This window comes from Ranitomeya variabilis, chromosome 1, assembly GCF_051348905.1.
Source record: "Ranitomeya variabilis isolate aRanVar5 chromosome 1, aRanVar5.hap1, whole genome shotgun sequence".
NCBI classification, from domain to species: Eukaryota; Metazoa; Chordata; class Amphibia; order Anura; family Dendrobatidae; genus Ranitomeya; species Ranitomeya variabilis.
The window spans coordinates 613,283,830-613,307,868 of record NC_135232.1 but is presented as its reverse complement, the minus strand read 5'-3'; the positions used below and the strand labels follow the sequence as shown (position 1 = coordinate 613,307,868).

General features: G+C 46.4%; 1 long non-coding RNA gene across 1 annotated transcript in view; it reads left to right on the top strand.

Annotated features, from left to right (window-relative positions):
- The first annotated feature begins 703 nt into the window (after window positions 1–703).
- The window catches only part of LOC143772105 (uncharacterized), a 58,850-nt gene continuing 35,514 nt past the window's right edge, over window positions 704–24,039 (top strand). The window contains exon 1 of the long non-coding RNA XR_013215099.1: window positions 704–819. This is a non-coding gene — a long non-coding RNA (uncharacterized LOC143772105). The remainder of the gene's footprint in view (window positions 820–24,039) is intronic.

The window sequence follows — 24,039 nt, the reverse complement described above, 5'->3', positions numbered from 1 at the left end:
AGTGTTTTCTGAAGAAGCTTTGAATACTGTTTTGGAAGCACTTTTCCCTGAAGTGTTTTTTTCTTTTCAGCCTCTTGACGCTATGTGTTAAGGCTATGTGCGCACCTAGTCTTTTTGTTGAGTTTTTGTAGCAAAAAGTTCAAGTTTCTTGAAGAATTTTGAGTTTTTGAGGAGGATTTGGAAAGTATCTGCTCCAAAAATTCAGTTTGAACATTCCCTTAAAAGTTTGGCACGGATTCCATCAGGGTGCACAACAAAGAAGTGACATACACTTTTTTTTTCCACCATGTGTTTTAAAAAACCTCTTCAGGATAAAAAATAAATGCTAAAAATAATAAATAAATAAACAATAATAAATAAACGCATACAAAAATTAATAGAAAAGTTTTCAAAGCAATTTTTGAGCAGGATTTTCGATAGTTTCTGCTCAGATTGCACTTAAAAAACTCTGTGAACATACCCTAAACTTGTTTTTTTTGCAGGTTTGCAATAAACATCACTGGTACCCTCCTCGCTTGGGGTAGTATACAGATTTCCTGTAATGTCACCCCAGGAGTACCTCCATACCCCCAGGCCGGCTTGTGCTCAATAAACACTCCTTTCGAAACACCACCACATACACCTGAGGTTTTGGCCCCATGCGGCTGCCAAAGTGTTAAAACCTGACTTAATAAATTTCTCCAGCACCTGACTTGTTGGATGATATCATATTTTAAAGTGGCAGCTCAGCACCACTCGATTTCTCATCGGATGAGTAGAGGTGTTGATGACATTGAGGCCTCACACAGCGGCTGGGCTGCATACACGATTGATCACGAGGTATCATGCACCAGTCCTTTTTTTTTTCTATTTTAAGCAGTGCCCCAGGGTGATGGGGTGATACTCATGTGAATGGACCTGGCCAATATCCATTATGTTACGTCTGTGTTACGCCTTTCCTTCTGGGGCTTCTATCTGAATTACTGGGTAAAAGGAGACATTGACTGAAATGAGGCAAACAGTCCAAAATCTGACATTTTAGATTAGCCATTGCCTCCTTTCCAGCATTGTCTTTCTTTATACACAATCGTCAATTAATCTGATATGTCCAGGTACAGATACTGATATCACTGGAAAGGAGGTCAAAGTTTCATATTTTGGACTCTGTTTGCTTCATCGGGGCGCTGAATCCTGTTTTTATGGAATTCAGTCGGAGTCATAAATCAGGACAAATTTGAACCCAACTATATGGATTGCAAAACATTCTCATTTTGCTCTGTTTCCTCCCACTGCTGGGAAAAAAAGTCTTCAATCTACCAGCAGCAGTAAAATGTGGGTTTTCGTGCCCACCCGCCCCAATTCCGATGGTTGGGGCTCAACATCACTTCCATGCAGCATGTTGGCTACGTTTGTCGGACGTTGGAGGAGAAACAATAATTAGATTCTGTAATCTTTGTGCAGAAAACACCTTTTTGCAATCTCGCGTGTTTTATACTACAAAGCTAGGTTCACATGTTGCATATTTGGAGCAGCTTTTTCCACAGCATATCTACACCTTTTTTGTTGAGGCAGAAATCACGCATGTGATGTGCGGTTTTCGTTTCAGACTGTTCCTTTCCACTGCAAAAAGTGAAATCTGTGCCGATTCCGCACAAAGAATTGACATGCTGTATATGTATATATTAAAAAAGGACAAACAAAAAAAGACAGAATTTGGACGAGGTTAAGTTCAAAATCGTCCACTTTACTGGACCTGTAACTTGTTGCAGATTTCACATGCTGAAATTTTACACCAAAAAAGAAACGGTACTGGGAAACTTTCCTCATTTGTTTGGGTAGGTTCACACAAGATGTGTTTTGAGCATGTGGTATGAAGAGAAACTTTAGTGTTGAAAATGCAATTATTCTATGTTGTAGCAATTCAGCCATAAAACAATGCAACACTGTGTGCTATTTTTTTACTGCTGTTTCAAAAAAGCCTTGTGTTAACCTAGCCCCTTACTTTGGCTCTTTTCTATCTTCAATGCATATATCCCAAAGCATAAATTTGGCAAATCAACAAAACCACACCCGCTTTTTTTTTTTTTTTTTTTTAGAAAGTTTTAAAAGGCATGGAGTATGGTGCAAACATCTGCTCTTTCTGGCCTGTTTATCTGATTAATATGTCTAGAAATTATTTGCGCCATTCTCCATTTACAATAGTAAATCACTGTTTGTAGTGTAGTTTAAAAAGAAGGAAAGACGCGCGCTGTAGCTTAGGCCGGTTTCACACGTCAGTGGCTCCGGTACGTGAGGTGACAGTTTCCTCACGTACCGGAGACACTGACACACGTAGACCCATTAAAATCAATGCATCTGTGCAGATGTAATTGATTTTTTGCGGACCCTGTCTCCGTGTGCCAAACACGGAGACATGTCAGTGTTCGTGGGAGCGCACGTATTACACGGACCCATTAAAGTCAATGGGTCCGTGTAAAACACGGACCGCACACGGACATTCTCCGTGTGCAGTCCCTGTGGCGTGCAGGAGACAGCGCTACAGTAAGCGCTGTCCCCCCCACATGGTGCTGAAGCCGCCATTCATATCTTCTGTGCAGCAGCGTTTGCTGCATAGAAGATATGAATAATAGTGTTTAAAAGAAAGATCTATCTGTCCGCCGCCCTCCCACCCCCTGTGCACCCCCCCACCCCCTGTGTGCCCCCCCACTGTTCTGAAAATACTCACCCGCCTCCCTCGCAGTGTCCTGTCCTGGCCGCGCCTTCTACTGTATGCGGTCACGTGGGGCCGCCGATTAGAGTCATGAATATGTGGCTCCACCTCCCATAGGGGTGGAGCCGCCTATTCATGACTGTAAATGAGCGGCCCCACGTGACCGCATACAGTAGAAGGCGCGGCCAGGACAGGAAGCAGCGACAGCCAACGAGGGAAGCGGGTGAGTATTTTCAGAACAGCGGGGGGGCGCACAGGGGGTGGGAGGGCGGCGGACAGATAGATCTTTCTTTTAAACACTATTCATATCTTCTATGCAGCAAACGCTGCTGCACAGAAGATATGAATCGCGGCTTCAGCACGATGCAGGGGACAGCGCTAAACTTTAGCGCTGTCTCCTGCACGCTCCGTGTGGCACCCACTCGGCACACGGGCGGCACACGTGTGCCCCGCACGTATGGCCTACGTGAGCTCACGGGCACACGGACACGGATAACTCCGGTACCGATTTTTTCCGGTACCGGAATTATCTGGACGTGTGAGACAGCCCTTAGGAGGTGCTGACTGAACGTGAAAATATTCCACTGACCGTAATCCAGAAGATAAACAATCACACTCAGAGTCTCATATAATTTGCAAAAAAAGGATTTATTTTCAATCATCAAATAAAGAAAATTGCTTCACCGCAGTAGAGAAATGCAAACTATTCCATAAGGTAATGTTTCGACTATGTCCCTGGTCTTTATCAAACCTTATAATAGAGATTCAAGGAAGGGTAGAGTAGTAGAAAGTTGATAAATGCTGAAATCCCGTTGTGGGCTTGTCAGGTGCTGTTCATAGAAAACCTACCACAAAACTGATAACCAAGATCCTCTATGCCCCTTATGAGGAAAGACCAAAAGAATTACAGTAAATTCCAAATTACATTTGGTCTTGAGAACAGAGGAGATTCATTCAAGTGTCATCATAGTTTTGTTCAACTTTGAGATTTTCTTGGATTAGAAAAAGAAAAAAAAATCTTAAACTATATCCGTCTGTGAAAAATCAGCATTGCACAAATGGCATCCTATTGCTGTCTGATCCTTTTTTTTCCTTTTTTTTTCTCCCCACAAACCCACAGCCTTGCATTGGCGATTTTGATCTGACAATCTACTTCATTTCAGACAAGTCTCTGCGATTTTGCACAGACCACTTGGTCCAACAAAAAATTCAGATACCAGCCCCATAGATTCCTAGGTACTAGTGCTGAGTCTGTGAAAACCACATAAAGTTCTCGCATGTGAAAAATGGACACCTGAATAGTGGCGCTAACATTTACCAGTACATAAATGGCCCTTACAGCAAATATGGTCAAAAGCCATTTTATGTAAAACTTCCTCAAAAGACAAGAGGACACTACCTTTGAACTGGAGCAAGAAAGCGGTTCAATCTTTAGGGAAGGCAAGCCTTTTTCCCACGAGCACTATTAGGCCACATTCACACAGGCAGTATTTTGTAAGCCAAAACCAGGATTGCGTGAAAAATGCAGAAGTGGTGATGTGTTTATATTCTACTTTTCCTCTGATTGTTCTGCTGATTGTTCTGCTGAGTTCGGCTTACAAATTCTGATGTTCAATATTTGGTCAGAATTTTACATGTGAATGCGGCCTAAATCTCTAGTAGTCTATCTCAGGAGCTGGTCACAGTGGGATTCGTCAATGGTTTAAAAAAGAAATAAGAATATGTGCACTCTGTTTATTTTTTCACGCAGGTCTGCTCCGAAAACTGCCTGAGAAAAAAAAACTCAGAAAACGCTCAAAGGAATGAATATATGCATTTCAAGGTAAAAGACTTGTTCATATGTTCAATCTTTTGAGTGTAAAAGAAAAATGCACCAAATACTCATTGTGGGAACTTGACTTGCCTCTCCACAAACCATGACGACTAAAAAAATAAAACAACAACAAAAAAACATGAGTTTTGATTGGAGAGGTGTGAGTTTCTGCTCCAGAAACTCCTCCTGAAAAAAAAAAAATTGTGTTGTTGGAGAAAAAAACTCAGTTTAGAGTTTTTGAGAAGGATTTTGTAGAAAGTTTTAGTGAAAGTTTTTCACTATTCTCCCGCTGAAACTGTTTTTTACATGATTCAATAAAGGATTATTTTACCCGGAGGGTGAGTGCCACCTTTTTTTCTCTTTCTGGCCTTGTAACTGCTTATGTGTTTTTAGAGACCTACCAAAAAACATAGTTTTTCAATAGGAAATGTTTTTCAAGACTTTTCTGAAAGCTTTTACATAGCGGCCCTGCTCAAGAAAAAGGTCTGGAAAAAAAATAAGCAGTGTGAACATGCCCCCCCAAAAAAATAAGTTTCCTGGAGCAGTTTCCATTATTTTTTTTTTACTCTCTGAAAAATAGTCTGTGTGCATGTGCCCCAAGTGTAGGAGCCACTGTTAGCTGTAAACCCAAATGAGGGTATATGGAGGGGGTTGTCCTCTGGCCGCTTTAGTTTTCTAGCACTTTATGAAAACGTCGTGATGGTGACTAGTAATAAGCTGTGCTTTTATCTCCATTTTCATGCATTATGTGATGCTATTGTTCTTGATGGCAGCTGACTGGCACTGGCACAACTTAGCATAATGTACACTAATATCTGTAAATCCTTTTACACAAGTGTATCCCATTTACCATGTAATGATGACATTTGTTCTCGCGTCCTAAGTGCCAGAGCTTTACATCTATCCACATTCCGTTTCATTAGCCCAACCTTCTAAATGCATTAAATCCCTCGGCAATATTATCCTCTTCTGTTTCAATCTCCTCGCCTGTTGGCAAATTTGCTGCTGGGTGTCACACAAGCTCCCGAATGAACTGCCAAGTGTAAGAACAATCTGAGTACTTTAACTATTGTGTTTATCTCTCCAGATTAAAATGCTTCTAAAATTATCATATCCATTTGCCGAGGTGAAAATGTCAAGCCCATAACGAAGTCTTAAAATGCCTCTCCGTCCTCCAGTGATATCCTGTCATTCTTTTCTCATTCAAGCTCATTTTGTTTAACCCCTTACCTTGGTGTAACAATTAGCTTTTTTTTCCCTGAATGCAATTTTGTTTTTTAGTTGCTATTCATCTGCCCCCAGTGTCTTGTTAGTGATGTACATTGCATATCTAAAGCAAAATGTCCCAGTGTTTAATCACAAACATTACTTTTTATACTTTGATTGCCCAACAGAGGCTGGAGTCATGCTAGCATTTAAAAAATGGTCCGATGTTGATTCAGAAAAGTCGGCCGTGTGTCATGTGAGTATTCGTGATTTTTCTCACCAAGCATCCGTATGACGTGCATATGCAATGGAATGCAATTTTAATATTCACTTTTACATAAAGTAGTTCTGTCATTTTAAAGAGTATTCCAAGTAAATATTCTTCAGTACATATAGAAATGTGAGTGACATGTATAATTAGTCCACTGCGTGTAGCTACCTGTACATGTATTTAATCTATCTATATAATCTATATAATCTATCTATAATCAATAAATTATAGAAAAAAATGGGAGCCTCCAAAATTTTAATAACCAGTAGAGGGAAAACGATAAGCTGGGTGCAGATGTTTCTAGCCTGGGACGGGGGGTAATACACTGAGCTTCCCAGGCTATTAATATCAGCTCATAGCTGTATTCTTAGCATTTACTCATCATGAAAATGGGGGCCCCCTATATTTAAAAACCAGCAAAGGCTAGGCAGGCAGCTGCGGGCTGATATTAATAGCCTAGAAAAGGGCCATGGATACTGTTCTCCTCCAAGACTAAAAACATCAGCTCCCAGCCACCCCAGAAATTGCGCATCCTTAAGGCCAGTCTCACACGTCCAGATAATTCCAGTACCGGAAAAATCGGTACCGGAGTTATCCGTGTCCGTGTGTCCGAGAGCTCACGTGGCACATCAGTGTGGCACACGTGCGGCAGCCGTGTGCCGCCCGTGTGCCGACTGAGTACCACATGGACTGTGCTGGAGACAGCGCTACAGTAAGTGCTGTCCCCAGCGTGGTGCTGAAGCCGCCATTCATTCCTTCTCTCCAGCAGCATTCGCTGGAGAGAAGGAATGAAAAATCAATGATTTTTTATTTTTTTTGTGGTTAAAATAAACTTCCCGGCAACCTCCCCCCTCCCACCCCCTGTGTGCCCGCCCGCTGGAAATAAAGTACTCACCCGGCTCCCTCGATGCTTCCTATCAGCGCCGCAGCTTGTCCTGTATGAGCGGTCACGTGGTGCCGCTCATTACAGTGATGAATATGCTGCTCCACCCCTATGGGAGTCACCAACTCCTATACAGTCAAGCAAAAAAGGCAGCACACTGCAGCGCTAACACATGCAAACATGAAACACAGAAATTGAACTGCATTACTGAACTAAAAATATGAAAAATGAGAGCGTTTAGCGCATAAAAAAGGCCAAGACTTGGTGACTCTAAGGTTCAGCACCTGTTCACACTTGATCTATGTTTGGATGTGACGGTCAGTTTTTTCAAATGTATTGTCTAGCCTTCTGACCGAGCACTCCGCCTTCTAGTCACAGGTGTCTTAATTGCAGCAGGTCCAGTACCCCTCCACAGAGAAAGAGAATGTTAGTCTCATGAGAGGTTTTCATAGGTACCCATTCACATGGAGACGTTTATTCTCAGCGAGGAAGGAAAGCGTAGTGTTATGATCCGGTGACCCTGGAACCGCATGTGACTATCTCTGGAGTTGGTGGTACCTGTACTGACCGCAATCCTAACACTGACACCGCAACTAGAAGTAGCCGTGGGATGTACCTAACATGGCCTAGACACCTCGACACAGCAGGGGGACTAAATACCCCTAAAGATGGAAATGGGAAATACTATCTTTCCTCAGAGCAGAGCCCCCAAAGGATAGGCAGCCCCCCACAAATACTGACTGTGAGTTTAAGAGGAAATACGTACACAGGCAGAAAAGACAGAGTTTAGCAAAAGAGGCACTTCTAGCTAAAATAGAAAAGGATAGGACAGAGTACTAAGCGGTCAGTATTAAAACTCTAGAAAAATCCACAGCAGAATCTACTATCTACTACATCTTACTAAAGACATAGGATGTATATCTGCATCTCCAAAGAATCCAGCAAGACAGAAAAATCCAAACAAGTCTAAGCTGGACAAAAACACATTAGATAGCACTGCACATAAAAGCACACTGCATGCGTGCTACAGAAAACAAAACCAAACACTTATCTTAAGCAGAAATGACTGCAGGGCAAGTGGAGCCAGAAAGAGATGCAATCCCTCCCAGATACAATGGACAACTGGCAGGGATTGAAGGGTCCTACAAACCTAAATACCTAATAGAACTGCAATAAGCAGAAACACCTGTCCAGATTACAATCCAGAGACCACTGCACTACCACTAGCAACCACCGGAGGGAGCCCAAGAGCAGAATTCACAACAGTACCCCCCCCCCTTGAAGAGGGGTCACCGAACCCTCACCAGAGCCCCCAGGCCGATCAGGACGAGCCAGATGAAAGGCCCGAACCAAATCAGTAGCATGGACATCAGAGGCAAAAACCCAAGAATTATCCTCCTGGCCGTAACCCTTCCATTTGACAAGGTACTGAAGTTTCCGTCTCGAAAAACGAGAATCCAAAATCTTCTCAACCACATACTCCAACTCCCCATCAACCAGCACAGGAGCCGGAGGATCAACAGAGGGGAGAACGGGCGTCACATATTTCCGCAATAAAGATCTATGGAAAACATTATGGATGGCAAAAGATGCTGGAAGGGCCAAACGAAAAGAAACCGGATTGATAATCTCAGAAATCCTATAAGGACCAATAAACCGAGGCTTAAACTTAGGAGAAGAAACCTTCATAGGAACATGACGGGAAGAAAAACAAACCAAATCCCCAACCCGAAGCCGGGAACCAACACACCGACGACGATTAGCAAAACGTTGCGCCTCCTCCTGAGACAACACCAAATTGTCCACCACATGAGTCCAAATTTGCTGCAACCTGTCAACCACAGAATCCACACCAAGACAATCAGAAGGCTCAACCTGCCCTGAAGAAAAACGAGGATGAAAACCAAAATTACAAAAGAAGGGCGAAACCAAGGTAGCCGAACTAGCCCGATTATTAAGGGCAAACTCGGCCAATGGCAAGAAAGCCACCCAATCATCCTGATCAGCAGACACGAAGCATCTCAAATAAGTTTCCAAAGTCTGATTAGTTCGCTCGGTTTGGCCATTTGTCTGAGGATGAAATGCGGAAGAAAAAGACAAATCAATGCCCAGCCTAGTACAAAAGGCACGCCAAAACCTAGAAACAAACTGGGAACCTCTGTCGGACACAATATTCTCCGGAATACCATGCAAACGAACCACATGCTGAAAAAACAACGGAACCAAATCAGAAGAGGAAGGCAACTTAGGCAAAGGCACCAAATGAACCATCTTAGAAAACCGGTCACAAACCACCCAGATAACCGACATCCTCTGGGAAACCAGAAGGTCTGAAATGAAATCCATAGAAATATGCGTCCAAGGCCTCTCAGGGACCGGCAACGGCAAAAGCAACCCACTAGCGCGGGAACAACAAGGCTTAGCCCGTGCACAAGTCCCACAGGACTGCACAAAAGAACGCACATCCCGCGACAAAGAAGGCCACCAAAAAGACCTACCAACCAAATCTCTGGTACCAAAAATACCAGGATGGCCAGCCAACACAGAACAGTGAACCTCCGAAATCACTCTACTAGTCCATTTATCAGGAATGAACAGTTTCCCCACAGGACAGCGGTCAGGTTTGTCAGCCTGAAATTCCTGAAGAACCCGTCGCAAATCAGGGGAGATGGCAGAAAGGATCACCCCTTCCTTTAGAATGCCGACCGGTTCAAGGACCTCCGGAGAATCAGGCAAAAAGCTCCTAGAGAGGGCATCAGCCTTAATATTCTTAGAACCCGGAAGATACGAGACCACGAAATCAAAACGAGAGAAAAACAAAGACCATCGAGCCTGTCTAGGATTAAGCCGCTTGGCAGACTCGAGGTAAATCAGATTTTTATGATCGGTCAAGACCACAATACGGTGCTTAGCTCCCTCAAGCCAATGTCGCCATTCCTCGAACGCCCACTTCATAGCCAACAATTCCCGATTGCCGACATCATAATTACGTTCAGCAGGCGAAAATTTTCGGGAAAAGAAGGCACATGGCCTCATCAAGGAACCATCAGAATTCCTCTGAGACAAAACGGCCCCTGCCCCAATCTCAGAAGCGTCAACCTCAACCTGAAATGGAAGAGAAACATCTGGCTGACGCAACACCGGGGCTGAAGTAAATCGGCGTTTAAGCTCCTAAAAGGCAGAGACAGCCGCAGAGAACCAATTCGTCACATCAGCGCCCTTTTTCGTCAAATCGGTCAGGGGTTTAACCACACTGGAGAAATTAGCAATGAAACGGTGATAAAAATTAGCAAAGCCCAAAAATTTCTGAAGACTCTTCACGGACGTGGGCTGAATCCAATCATGAATGGCCTGAACCTTAACCGGATCCATCTCTATAGATGAGGGAGAAAAAATAAAGCCCAAAAAAGAAACCTTCTGCACCCCAAAGAGACACTTAGACCCCTTCACAAATAAAGCATTATCACGAAGGATCTGAAACACCATTCTGACCTGTTTTACATGAGTGTTGTGAATTTGGATTCTGGGCTCCCCCGGTGGCTACTGGTGGAATTGAACTGGTGTCTTCATCTTCTCTGTTCACCTGTTCCCATCAAGATGTGGGAGTCGCTATATAACCTTGCTGCTCTGTTAGTTGCTTGCCGGTCAACAATGTTATCAGAAGCCTCTCTGTGCTTGTTCCTGCTCCTAGACAACTACTAGATAAGTTGGACTCTTGTCCATGTTTGTTTTTGCATTTTTGTTCCAGTTCACAGCTGTAGTTTCGTTACTGTGTCTGGAAAGCTCTTGTGAACAGGAATTGCCACTCTGGTGTTATGAGTTAATGCCAGAGTTTTAAAGTAATTTCTGGATGGTGTTTTGATAGGGTTTTCAGCTGACCATGAAAGTGTCCTTTCTGTCTTCTGCTATATAGTAAGTGGACCTCAAATTTGCTAAACCTATTTTCATACTATGTTTGTGATTTCATCTTAATTCACCGCCAATACATGTGGGGGGCCTCTGTCTCCTTTCGGGGTATTTCTCTAGAGGTGAGCTAGGACTAATATTTCCCTCTTCTAGCATTATTTAGTCCTCCGGCTGGTGCTGGGCATCTAGAATCAACGTAGGCATGCTACCCGGCCACTGCTAGTTGTGCGTTAGGTTTAGTTCATGGTCAGCTCAGTTCCCATCTTCCAAGAGCTAGTTCCTTTATATGCTGATGCTATGATCTCTTGCCATTGAGATCATGACAGTTTGACCGGCCCACTAAAGGGTTAAAATCCTTGGCTGAGAAAGGAGAGAAATAAGTAGTCTGCTGAAATTTTTTTTTTTTTTTTTCTCCTTCTAATCTTTGAATGGTTCTGTGTCCACCTGTTTGTAATGGATCTTCAGAGTGTAACTGCAGGTTTGAATAATCTCGCCACGAAGGTACAAAATTTGCAAGATTTTGTTTGTCATGCACCTGTATCTGAGCCGAGAATTCCTTTGCCGGAATTTTTCTCGGGGAATAGATCTGGGTTTCAGAATTTTCGAAATAATTGCAAATTATTTTTGTCCCTGAAATCTCGCTCTGCCGGAGACCCTGCACAGCAGGTCAGGATTGTGATTTCCTTGCTCCGGGGCGACCCTCAAGACTGGGCTTTTTCATTGACACCAGGGGATCCTGCGTTGCTCAATGTGGATGCGTTTTTTCTGGCCTTGGGGTTGCTTTATGACGAACCTCATTTGGAGCTTCAGGCAGAAAAAACTTTGATGTCCCTATCTCAGGGGCAAGATGAAGCGGAAATTTACTGCCAAAGATTCCGTAAATGGTCTGTGCTTATGCAGCGCCCCAGAGTCCTGGTCGTTGCAGTAGCATGGTTCAGCCACTAAGGGGGGCCATGCTGCGTTCGATGGCACGGAAGGAGTTCTCTGAGCAGGTATCACAGTCACCAATACATTTCACAGCTGGGCCTCCGGGGGGAGCTAAGGGTGCTATTCATTAGGCCACTCCCCACCATAGTGGGTAAACTGGGGGTCAGGCAGGAAGTTAGAGAGAACGCTGACGGGATTGAACGGAGCAACACCCTGTGGCAGGGGGTGTTGTGAAGGGAGAGACTGTAGGGTCTCTGCCAGGGGTGGGATCCTGGCAGAGGCTTGGCATTGAAAGAACGTAACGGGTCCGCACAGGCTCCTGGAAGCGGCGGGACTCAAGAAAGGACTAGAAGCGAGACAGATTGTGCTGAGTGAGAAACGAAGTCAAGCGAAAGGAGATACCAGTGAGGGTTGTGCTGAAAGAGGCAGCACCTTACTGAGGCGCACTACCGGTGGCCGGAACGCCGAGGAGGTAAAGAGTTTCAAGCCATACCTCAGACCTACGGCAGGGCAGTTAGCTTTAGGCGGACTGTCTCACGCATCACCCAGGAAGGCAAAGGGGGGGTACCAACAGGAGAGGGGCGCAGATAGAGTCCCGGAAGATCTCCGAGCCTCCCCGTCATACGGGTGCGTTCCTACCATAGTATCTGGAGGGACGAGGAAGATCATTGCGAATTAAGTTGTTGTGAGGGAACACGAGAAACAGACACAACAGTTGTGGGGTACTTTCCGTAAGCACAGCAGGGAAGGACTGCAACACATAGCGCTAGAAGGAAGGCACCGATTTCCACCTGCAAGGAGAGCTCTGGAAGTGCCATTGGACCGGCCGGACTTGCGCAGCCTGGTGAACCGTATTCTGGACTGAGGACCCAGAGAGCTTCAGTAAAGAGGTAAAGAGACTGCAACCTGGTGTCCTCGTTATTTACCGCGACCTGCACCCCACAACTGCACCGCTACACCGTTACTACATCACTTATTGCACCGGACGTCCCCCACTGACAGACAGGGCCACGGACCGGGTCTAGCCACCGTGACAACCCCAGGACTGAGACCTAGAGGCCCGGCTCCGGGTACCCCTCGGCCCTGCGGCGGTGTGGGGGCGCTCCAACTTGGCGTCACGAACAGGATCTACTTAAGCCTGAAGAATCAGGTCATGTGTGCCTAGAGACTGTGATTTACTGTGCTTGGACTGTACTTTATTGCAAGACTGTGTGCTGTGCCATTTGCCGCCAAAATCCGCCGCCATTGCAGCGCTGAGGAAAGCGCAGGAAGAGAAGAGGGGCGTGGAGTGGGCGTAGACGAGCTGGAGAGCGCGAACAGTAAGTGCCGCCCAGTCTAAGTATTTCTGTGTCCTGAGGACGTGCCCGTCAACAGCTGAGGTACGCCTCCTGATCTTGGTCGGAGGGTGGAGACCATGGGGACGGGGCCGCCCACGGAAGAGACCGCGGGAAGAAAACGCGGAAGAGGAGCAAAAGATGGCGACATCCAGAGTGCCACGCGGAGCTGACCCGGCTCGGCCTGAGGATACGCAGCCTGAGGTAGCCTCAGGGACGCCCACACTGCGGGGTTCGGCCTTGGCAGGGCCACCGATGGGACGACCCCCTCCGCCGATGTCCGCGGAGTGTGCGGCTGCAGCCGAGACCCGACAGCTGGCACGCCGCCTAAAGGTTGACACCCGTGTGCTAGCTCGGATGGGGCAGCCAACAGAAATCCGCCTGTCCCCAGTGTCCCTTGCTCCTTCCCACCTGGCCGCATCCGAAGATACACCACCGACGCCGGACTTGAAAATAATCCCGGATGCGGAACACTACCGGCGTCCGATGGCAGCCTGGCGGAGCCGGCCCCAGCCCGCTGAGCAGATTGACCTGGTAAGCCCCCCAGAGATCCCACCGTCGCACTGGGGTGTAGTGGTGGCCTTCAATCCCCAGTCCGGACGGGGAATAATCCAGGAGATCGGGGAGCCACTACAGGTCCGTGTGGATCGGATAGAGGTGGAACCAAGCAGCGGGAGGTTTGATTGCAACTTAGAGCCAGGTGATGCTGTCACCTACACGCGGTGGAGGAGGGCCGCGGGTGAGACGGGCTGGATAGCCCGAGGCGTGCAGCGATGCGTTGCCCTCCAGGCTGCTGCAGGAGCACCGGAAGACGATACTCCGGCGAGGAAAGCTGCAGAGCCCGGTCCCGCGGAACCATCAGAAGCTCGACCTCACCGTGCCCCGGGGGAACGTGTACGGTTACCGACCAAGAGGATCTCCCAGCGGGGGATTCTGGCACTGCTGGGACCGGAACGACGCCCTGGCTCACCAGAACGATCTGTTGGTTTGGTGAGGCCGGAGAGGAGACCCCCCGCCACATCTCAACGGTAAAGTAATACCATTAAAAAATGTACATAGTTACTGTTCTTCTAAGTTGCTGCTAAACCCGTTTAGGGTTAAAGGTGACCCCTTGTTGACCCGGGGCCACTGTTGTTGTTCTCAAAGTTTTGCACAAGTTTAAAAAACTGCAGAAATCATGAACTGCGCATGATTCAAACTCTCCCTTGTAAAAAGTTGCACCTTCTTAAAGGTGCTCCCTACTGGTTTTAGCCAAGGACACTTTGTGAAGATATTTGCCCTATTTGTTTGAGTTAAAGACACTTTGCGAAGATACCTTTCCTACCGGTTCTAGTTAAAGACACTTTGCGAAGATACCATGCCGGAACCTTTGCATGGGCTGGTAGGCTGAGAAGACGAGCTACCTCAGAAAGACTTGGTCCCCTCTTAAAGGGGATGTGACGAAGTAAATTTGAAAGAGATACTGTTACCGAACAGTAATGTGATAATGATGCCTTGAAAAAGAAAATGTAACTGTTTTACATGCCGAGTTATATGTGTTGAAGTTGTTGAAATGTGAAATCTGAATAATGTTTTGTAGAAAGGAAAGATGCAGAGAGCCCGTAGGGGTAGATGTAGAAGCCTGCATAGTTGAAAGTAAAAGAAGTAATAATGAAGGTGAGGATAGAAGGTAAACCCCGCGTCCCCATTGAAAAGTTACTTTGTTACTAAGGACAGAGAGTGAACCCGTAGGGGTTAGAGAGTGAGTCCTTAAAGGAGCCGAGTAGAGCGGGCTCAGAGTTCTTTAAATGAAAGGAATGTTATGTCTATACTGTGTATAGTAGCGAAAGGCAGAAGGCCCTGGCTGAACAGGGCGGTCCTGTAAAAGAAAGGAGAGGCAGTAGGCCTGGTGCCGTAGGGACAGGCGGTCCTGCAGGTTCACAAGAAGGAGAATGTAAAGTTGAAATGCCTTATAATGTGATTATAGGAAGGCCTTTGATAGACTAAGAGTGTGAGTTTCTTAAAGGCAATGTTAAGTTATTGTTCAAAAAATTGCACTAAGTAGAATACCCGGTTGGGTAACAGAAGTTATTTATGCTCTGTAATTTATAATGTTGATTATGTTTGTAACGTTAAAAGTGTCCTCACCTCCCATAAAGGGAAGCCTACTTAAGTATACTTATTGTTATTTACACTCAACAAAATTGTATGTCTTTTTGCTAACCTGTATTGTTGTTTTTCTTCCCAGTCCCGGAGTACTGTGTTTAACCAGGGGGGAGTGCAGCGCCCCAGAGTCCTGGTCGTTGCAGTAGCATGGTTCAGCCACTAAGGGGGGCCATGCTGCGTTCGATGGCACGGAAGGAGTTCTCTGAGCAGGTATCACAGTCACCAATACATTTCACAGCTGGGCCTCCGGGGGGAGCTAAGGGTGCTATTCATTAGGCCACTCCCCACCATAGTGGGTAAACTGGGGGTCAGGCAGGAAGTTAGAGAGAACGCTGACGGGATTGAACGGAGCAACACCCTGTGGCAGGGGGTGTTGTGAAGGGAGAGACTGTAGGGTCTCTGCCAGGGGTGGGATCCTGGCAGAGGCTTGGCATTGAAAGAACGTAACGGGTCCGCGCAGGCTCCTGGAAGCGGCGGGACTCAAGAAAGGACTAGAAGCGAGACAGATTGTGCTGAGTGAGAAACGAAGTCAAGCGAAAGGAGATACCAGTGAGGGTTGTGCTGAAAGAGGCAGCACCTTACTGAGGCGCACTACCGGTGGCCGGAACGCCGAGGAGGTAAAGAGTTTCAAGCCATACCTCAGACCTACGGCAGGGCAGTTAGCTTTAGGCGGACTGTCTCACGCATCACCCAGGAAGGCAAAGGGGGGGTACCAACAGGAGAGGGGCGCAGATAGAGTCCCGGAAGATCTCCGAGCCTCCCCGTCATACGGGTGCGTTCCTACCATAGTATCTGGAGGGACGAGGAAGATCATTGCGAATTAAGTTGTTGTGAGGGAACACGAGAAACAGACACAACAGTTGTGGGGTACTTTCCGTAAGCACAGCAGGGAAGGACTGCAACACATAGCGCTAGAAGGAAGGCACCGATTTCCACCTGCAAGGAGAGCTCTGGAAGTGCCATTGGACCGGCCGGACTTGCGCAGCCTGGTGAACCGTATTCTGGACTGAGGACCCAGAGAGCTTCAGTAAAGAGGTAAAGAGACTGCAACCTGGTGTCCTCGTTATTTACCGCGACCTGCACCCCACAACTGCACCGCTACACCGTTACTACATCACTTATTGCACCGGACGTCCCCCACTGACAGACAGGGCCACGGACCGGGTCTAGCCACCGTGACAACCCCAGGACTGAGACCTAGAGGCCCGGCTCCGGGTACCCCTCGGCCCTGCGGCGGTGTGGGGGCGCTCCACTTACTCAGTGGAATGAGTGCGCCCTGGCGGCGACTTTCAGAGAGGGTCTCTCTGATGCCATTAAGGATGTTATGGTGGGGTTCCCTGTGCCTGCGGGTCTGAATGAGTCCATGACAATGGCTATTCAGATCGATAGGCGTTTGCGGGAGCGCAAACCAGTGCACCATCTGGCGGTGTCCACTGAGAAATCGCCAGAGAGTATGCAGTGTGATAGAATTCTGTCCCGAAGCGAGCGGCAGAATTTTAGACGGAAAAATGGGTTGTGTTTCTATTGTGGTGATTCTACTCATGTTATATCAGCATGCTCTAAGCGCACTAAAAAGCTTGGTAAATCTGTTTCCATTTGCACCTTACCGTCTAAGTTTATTCTATCTGTGACCCTGATTTGCTCTTTGTCATCTATTACCACGGACGCCTATGTCGACTCTGGCGCCGCTTTGAGTCTTATGGATTGGTCCTTTGCCAAACGCTGTGGGTATGATTTAGAGCCTTTGGAGACTCCTATTCCTCTGAAGGGGATTGACTCCACCCCATTGGCTAATAATAAACCACAATACTGGACACAAGTAACTATGCGTATTAATCCGGATCACCAGGAGATTATTCGCTTTCTGGTGCTGTGTAATCTACATGATGATTTGGTGCTAGGATTGCCTTGGCTGCAATCTCACAACCCAGTCCTCGACTGGAGAGCTATGTCTGTGTTGAGCTGGGGATGTAAGGGGGCTCATGGGGATGTACCTGTGGTTTCCATTTCATCATCTATTCCCTCTGAAATTCCTGAGTTCCTGTCTGACTATCGTGACGTCTTTGAAGAATCCAAGCTTGGTTCGTTACCTCCGCACCGAGAGTGCGATTGTGCCATAGATTTAATCCCGGGTAGTAAATACCCAAAGGGTCGTTTATTTAATCTGTCTGTGCCTGAACATGCTGCTATGCGAGAATATATAAAGGAGTCCTTGGAAAAGGGACATATTCGTCCATCGTCATCTCCCTTAGGAGCCGGTTTTTTCTTTGTGTCAAAAAAAGACGGCTCTTTGAGACCATGTATTGATTATCGGCTTTTGAATAAAATCACTGTTAAATATCAATACCCATTGCCGTTGCTGACTGATTTGTTTGCTCGCATAAAGGGGGCCAAGTGGTTCTCTAAGATTGACCTTCGTGGGGCGTATAATTTGGTGCGAATCAGGCAGGGGGATGAGTGGAAAACCGCATTTAATACTCCCGAGGGCCATTTTGAGTATTTAGTGATGCCTTTTGGTCTTTCAAATGCTCCGTCAGTTTTCCAGTCCTTTATGCATGATATTTTTCGCGATTATTTGGATAAATTTATGATTGTGTATCTGGATGATATTCTGATTTTTTCGGATGACTGGGACTCTCATGTCCAGCAAGTCAAGAGGGTTTTTCAGGTTTTGCGGTCTAATTCTTTGTGTGTGAAGGGTTCTAAGTGTGTTTTTGGGGTACAGAGGATTTCCTTTTTGGGATATATTTTTTCCCCCTCTTCCATTGAAATGGATCCTGTCAAGGTACAAGCTATTTGTGATTGGACGCAGCCCTCTTCTCTTAAGAGTCTTCAGAAATTTTTGGGCTTTGCTAACTTTTATCGTCGATTTATTGCTGGTTTTTCGGATATTGCTAAGCCATTGACCGATTTGACTAAGAAGGGTGCTGATGTTGCCGATTGGTCCCCTGATGCTGTGGAGGCCTTTCGGGAGCTCAAGCGCCGTTTTTCCTCTGCCCCTGTGTTGCGTCAGCCTGATGTTGCTCTACCTTTTCAGGTTGAGGTCGACGCTTCTGAGATCGGAGCTGGGGCAGTGTTGTCGCAGAAAAGTTCTGACTGCTCCGTGATGAGGCCTTGTGCCTTCTTTTCCCGTAAATTTTCGCCCGCTGAGCGGAATTATGATATTGGGAATCGGGAGCTTTTGGCCATGAAGTGGGCTTTTGAGGAGTGGCGCCATTGGCTTGAGGGGGCCAGACATCAGGTGGTGGTATTGACTGACCACAAAAATTTGATTTATCTTGAGACCGCCAGGCGCCTGAATCCTAGACAGGCGCGCTGGTCATTATTTTTCTCTCGGTTTAATTTTGTGGTGTCATACCTACCGGGTTCTAAGAATGTTAAGGCGGATGCCCTTTCTAGGAGTTTTGAGCCTGACTCGCCTGGTAACTCTGAGCCCACAGGTATCCTTAAGGATGGAGTGGTATTGTCAGCCGTTTCTCCAGACCTGCGGCGGGCCTTGCAGGAGTTTCAGGCGGATAGACCTGATCGTTGCCCACCTGATAAACTATTTGTTCCTGATGATTGGACCAGTAGAGTCATCTCTGAGGTTCATTCTTCTGCATTGGCAGGTCATCCTGGCATTTTTGGTACCAGGGATTTGGTGGCAAGGTCCTTCTGGTGGCCTTCCCTGTCACGAGATGTGCGAGGCTTTGTGCAGTCTTGTGACGTTTGTGCTCGGGCCAAGCCTTGTTGTTCTCGGGCTAGTGGATTGTTATTGCCCTTGCCTATTCCTAAGAGGCCTTGGACGCACATCTCGATGGATTTTATTTCAGATCTGCCTGTTTCTCAGAAGATGTCTGTCATCTGGGTGGTGTGTGACCGTTTCTCTAAGATGGTCCATTTGGTTCCTCTGCCCAAGTTGCCTTCTTCTTCCGAGTTGGTTCCTCTGTTTTTTCAAAATGTTGTTCGTTTGCATGGTATTCCTGAGAATATCGTTTCTGACAGAGGGACCCAGTTCGTGTCTAGATTTTGGCGGGCATTCTGTGCTAGGATGGGCATAGATTTATCTTTTTCGTCCGCTTTCCATCCTCAGACGAATGGCCAGACCGAGCGGATTAATCAGACCCTGGAGACATATCTGAGGTGTTTTGTGTCTGCTGACCAGGATGATTGGGTTGCTTTTTTGCCATTGGCGGAGTTCGCTCTCAATAATCGGGCCAGCTCTGCCACTTTGGTGTCCCCGTTTTTCTGTAATTCGGGGTTTCATCCTCGATTTTCCTCTGGTCAGGTGGAATCTTCGGATTGTCCTGGAGTGGATGCTGTGGTGGAGAGATTGCATCAGATCTGGGGGCAGGTGGTGGACAATTTGAGGTTGTCCCAGGAGAAGACTCAGCTTTTTGCCAACCGCCACCGTCGTGTTGGTCCTCGGCTTTGTGTTGGGGATTTGGTGTGGTTGTCTTCTCGTTTTGTCCCTATGAGGGTCTCTTCTCCTAAGTTTAAGCCTCGGTTCATCGGCCCGTATAAGATATTGGAGATTCTTAACCCTGTTTCCTTCCGTTTGGACCTCCCTGCATCCTTTTCTATTCATAACGTTTTTCATCGGTCATTATTGCGCAGGTATGAGGTACCGGTTGTGCCTTCCGTTGAGCCTCCTGCTCCGGTGTTGGTTGAGGGTGAGTTGGAGTACGTTGTGGAGAAAATCTTAGACTCTCGTGTTTCCAGACGGAGACTCCAGTATCTGGTCAAGTGGAAGGGATACGGCCAGGAGGATAATTCTTGGGTGAATGCATCTGATGTTCATGCCTCTGATCTGGTTCGTGCCTTTCATAGGGCCCATCCTGATCGCCCTGGTGGTTCTGGTGAGGGTTCGGTGCCCCCTCCTTGAGGGGGGGGTACTGTTGTGAATTTGGATTCTGGGCTCCCCCGGTGGCTACTGGTGGAATTGAACTGGTGTCTTCATCTTCTCTGTTCACCTGTTCCCATCAAGATGTGGGAGTCGCTATATAACCTTGCTGCTCTGTTAGTTGCTTGCCGGTCAACAATGTTATCAGAAGCCTCTCTGTGCTTGTTCCTGCTCCTAGACAACTACTAGATAAGTTGGACTCTTGTCCATGTTTGTTTTTGCATTTTTGTTCCAGTTCACAGCTGTAGTTTCGTTACTGTGTCTGGAAAGCTCTTGTGAACAGGAATTGCCACTCTGGTGTTATGAGTTAATGCCAGAGTTTTAAAGTAATTTCTGGATGGTGTTTTGATAGGGTTTTCAGCTGACCATGAAAGTGTCCTTTCTGTCTTCTGCTATATAGTAAGTGGACCTCAAATTTGCTAAACCTATTTTCATACTACGTTTGTGATTTCATCTTAATTCACCGCCAATACATGTGGGGGGCCTCTGTCTCCTTTCGGGGTATTTCTCTAGAGGTGAGCTAGGACTAATATTTCCCTCTTCTAGCATTATTTAGTCCTCCGGCTGGTGCTGGGCATCTAGAATCAACGTAGGCATGCTACCCGGCCACTGCTAGTTGTGCGTTAGGTTTAGTTCATGGTCAGCTCAGTTCCCATCTTCCAAGAGCTAGTTCCTTTATATGCTGATGCTATGATCTCTTGCCATTGAGATCATGACACATGAGACTCCCAATCATCGGAAAAAAATCAAAATATCATCCAAATATACAATCATGAATTTATCAAGATAATTCCGGAAGATATCATGCATGAAGGACTGAAAAACAGATGGAGCATTAGAAAGCCCGAAAGGCATCACAAGGTATTCAAAATGGCCCTCGGGCGTATTAAATGCAGTTTTCCATTCGTCACCCGACTTAATACGAATAAGATTATATGCCCCTCGAAGGTCAATCTTAGTAAACCAACTAGCCCCCTTAATCCTAGCAAACAAATCGGAAAGCAAAGGCAAAGGGTATTGAAATTTGACCGTAATCTTATTCAAGAGGCGATAATCAATACAGGGTCTCAAGGAGCCATCCTTCTTGGCAACAAAAAAAAATCCCGCTCCCAATGGTGAAGAAGATGGCCGAATATGGCCTTTCTCCAAAGATTCCTTAATATAACTCCGCATGGCGGTATGTTCAGGTACAGACAGGTTGAAAAGTCGACCCTTAGGAAACTTACAGCCTGGAATCAAGTCAATAGCACAATCACAGTCCCTATGCGGTGGAAGGGAACTGGACTTGGGCTCATCGAACACATCCTGAAAATCAGACAAGAACTCTGGAATTTCAGAAGAGGGGGGTGAGGAGATTGACATCAAAGGAACGTCATTATGAATCCCCTGACAACCCCAACTAGTCACAGACATAGATTTCCAATCCAACACCGGATTATGTACCTGCAACCATGGAAAACCCAGCACAATAGCATCATGCAAATTATGCAACACCAGAAAGCGACAATCCTCCCGATGAGCTGGCGCCATGCACATGGTCACCTGTGTCCAAAACTGGGGTTTATTGTTAGCCAAAGGTGCAGCATCAATGCCCCTTAAAGGAATAGGGTTCTCCAAAGACTGCAAGGTGAAACCACAACGTCTAGCAAATTCAAAGTCCATTAAGTTCAAAGCGGCGCCAGAATCCACAAACGCCATGACAGAAAATGACGACAATGAGCAGATCAATGTCACAGATAACAGAAATTTAGGTTGTACGGTACCAATGGTAACTGAGCTAGCGATCCAACCCGGAATGGGTTGTGTTTTTATTGTGGCGATGCTTCTCATGTCATTTCAGTCTGCCCTAAGCGTACTACGCTTAGGGCAGACTGAAATGACATGAGAAGCATCGCCACAATAAAAACACAACCCATTCCGACGTCTGAATCCCCGTTGTTCTGCTCCAGACAGAATCCTATCGCACTGCATAGGCTCAGGTGTCTGCTCTGAGGACAACGCCACAGCGCGCACAGCTCTGCGCTCACGCAGGCGCCAATCAATCTGAATGGCCAGAGACATAGAATCGCTCAGACCAATAGGCGTGGGAAAGCCCACCATAACATCTTTAACAGATTCAGAAAGACCCTTTCTGAAAATTGCCGCTAAAGCATCCTCATTCCACCTAGTCAGCACAGACCATTTTCTAAATTTCTGACAATACGATTCTGCCGCTTCTTGACCCTGAAACAGGGTCAACAAGATCTTCTCAGCATGATCCACAGAATTTGGTTCATCATACAATAACCCTAGAGCCTGAAAGAAAGCTTCTACATTAAGCAAGGCAGGATTCCCAGATTCCAGGGAAAATGCCCAATCCTGAGGATCGCCACGCAGCAGAGAGATGACAATTTTTACCTGCTGTATGGGATCACCAGAAGAACGAGGTTTCAGAGCAAAAAACAGTTTACAGTTATTTTTAAAACTCAAACATTTTGACCTGTCCCCAAAAAATAAATCAGGAGTAGGAATCCTAGGCTCTAAAACCGGAGTCTGAACAATATAATCGGAAATACCCTGTACCCTAGCAGACAGCTGGTCCACACGAGAAGCCAATCCCTGAACATCCATGCCAACACGCAGCTCCTCAGTCACCCAGAGGTAAAGAGGGAAGGAAAGCCAAAACAGACTACAGAAAAAAAATGGCTCAGCACTTTTCTACCCTTCTTCTGAGATGCATTTAACTCATTGTTGGCCAGTTGTACTGTTATGATCCGGTGACCCTGGAACCGCATGTGACTATCTCTGGAGTTGGTGGTACCTGTACTGACCGCAATCCTAATACTGACACCGCAACTAGAAGTAGCCGTGGGATGTACCTAACATGGCCTAGACACCTCGACACAGCCAGAGGACTAAATACCCCTAAAGATGGAAATGGGAAATACTATCTTGCCTCAGAGCAGAGCCCCCAAAGGATAGGCAGCCCCCCACAAATACTGACTGTGAGTTTAAGAGGAAATACGTACACAGGCAGAAAAGACAGAGTTTAGCAAAAGAGGCACTTCTAGCTAAAATAGAAAAGGATAGGACAGAGTACTAAGCGGTCAGTATTAAAACTCTAGAAAAATCCACAGCAGAATCTACTATCTACTACATCTTACTAAAGACATAGGATGTATATCTGCATCTCCAAAGAATCCAGCAAGACAGAAAAATCCAAACAAGTCTAAGCTGGACAAAAACACATTAGATAGCACTGCACATAAAAGCACACTGCATGCGTGCTACAGAAAACAAAACCAAACACTTATCTTAAGCAGAAATGACTGCAGGGCAAGTGGAGCCAGAAAGAGATGCAATCCCTCCCAGATACAATGGACAACTGGCAGGGATTGAAGGATCCTACAAACCTAAATACCTAATAGAACTGCAATAAGCAGAAACACCTGCCCAGATTACAATCCAGAGACCACTGCACTACCACTAGCAACCACTGGAGGGAGCCCAAGAGCAGAATTCACAACAGCGTAGGACCTGGTATAAGAGAGATGCCGTAAAGTGGCTACCAGGTACACATAAAATTGGCCTTTTTTATGCGGTAAACGCTCTCATTTTTCATATTTTTAGTGCAGTAATGCAGTTCAATTTCTGTGTTTCATGTTTGCATGTGTTAGGGCTGCAGTGTGCTGCCTTTTTTGCTTGACTGTATAGGAGTTGGTGACTCTAAGGTTCAGCACCTGTTCACACTTGATCTATGTTTGGATGTGACGGTCAGTTTTTTCAAATGTATTGTCTAGCCTTCTGACCGAGCACTCCGCCTCCTAGTCACAGGTGTCTTAATTGCAGCAGGTCCAGTACCCCTCCACAGAGAAAGAGAATGTTAGTCTCATGAGAGGTTTTCATAGGTACCCATTCACATGGAGACATTTATTCTCAGCGAGGAAGGAAAGCGTAGGACCTGGTATAAGAGAGATGCCGTAAAGTGGCTACCAGGTACACAT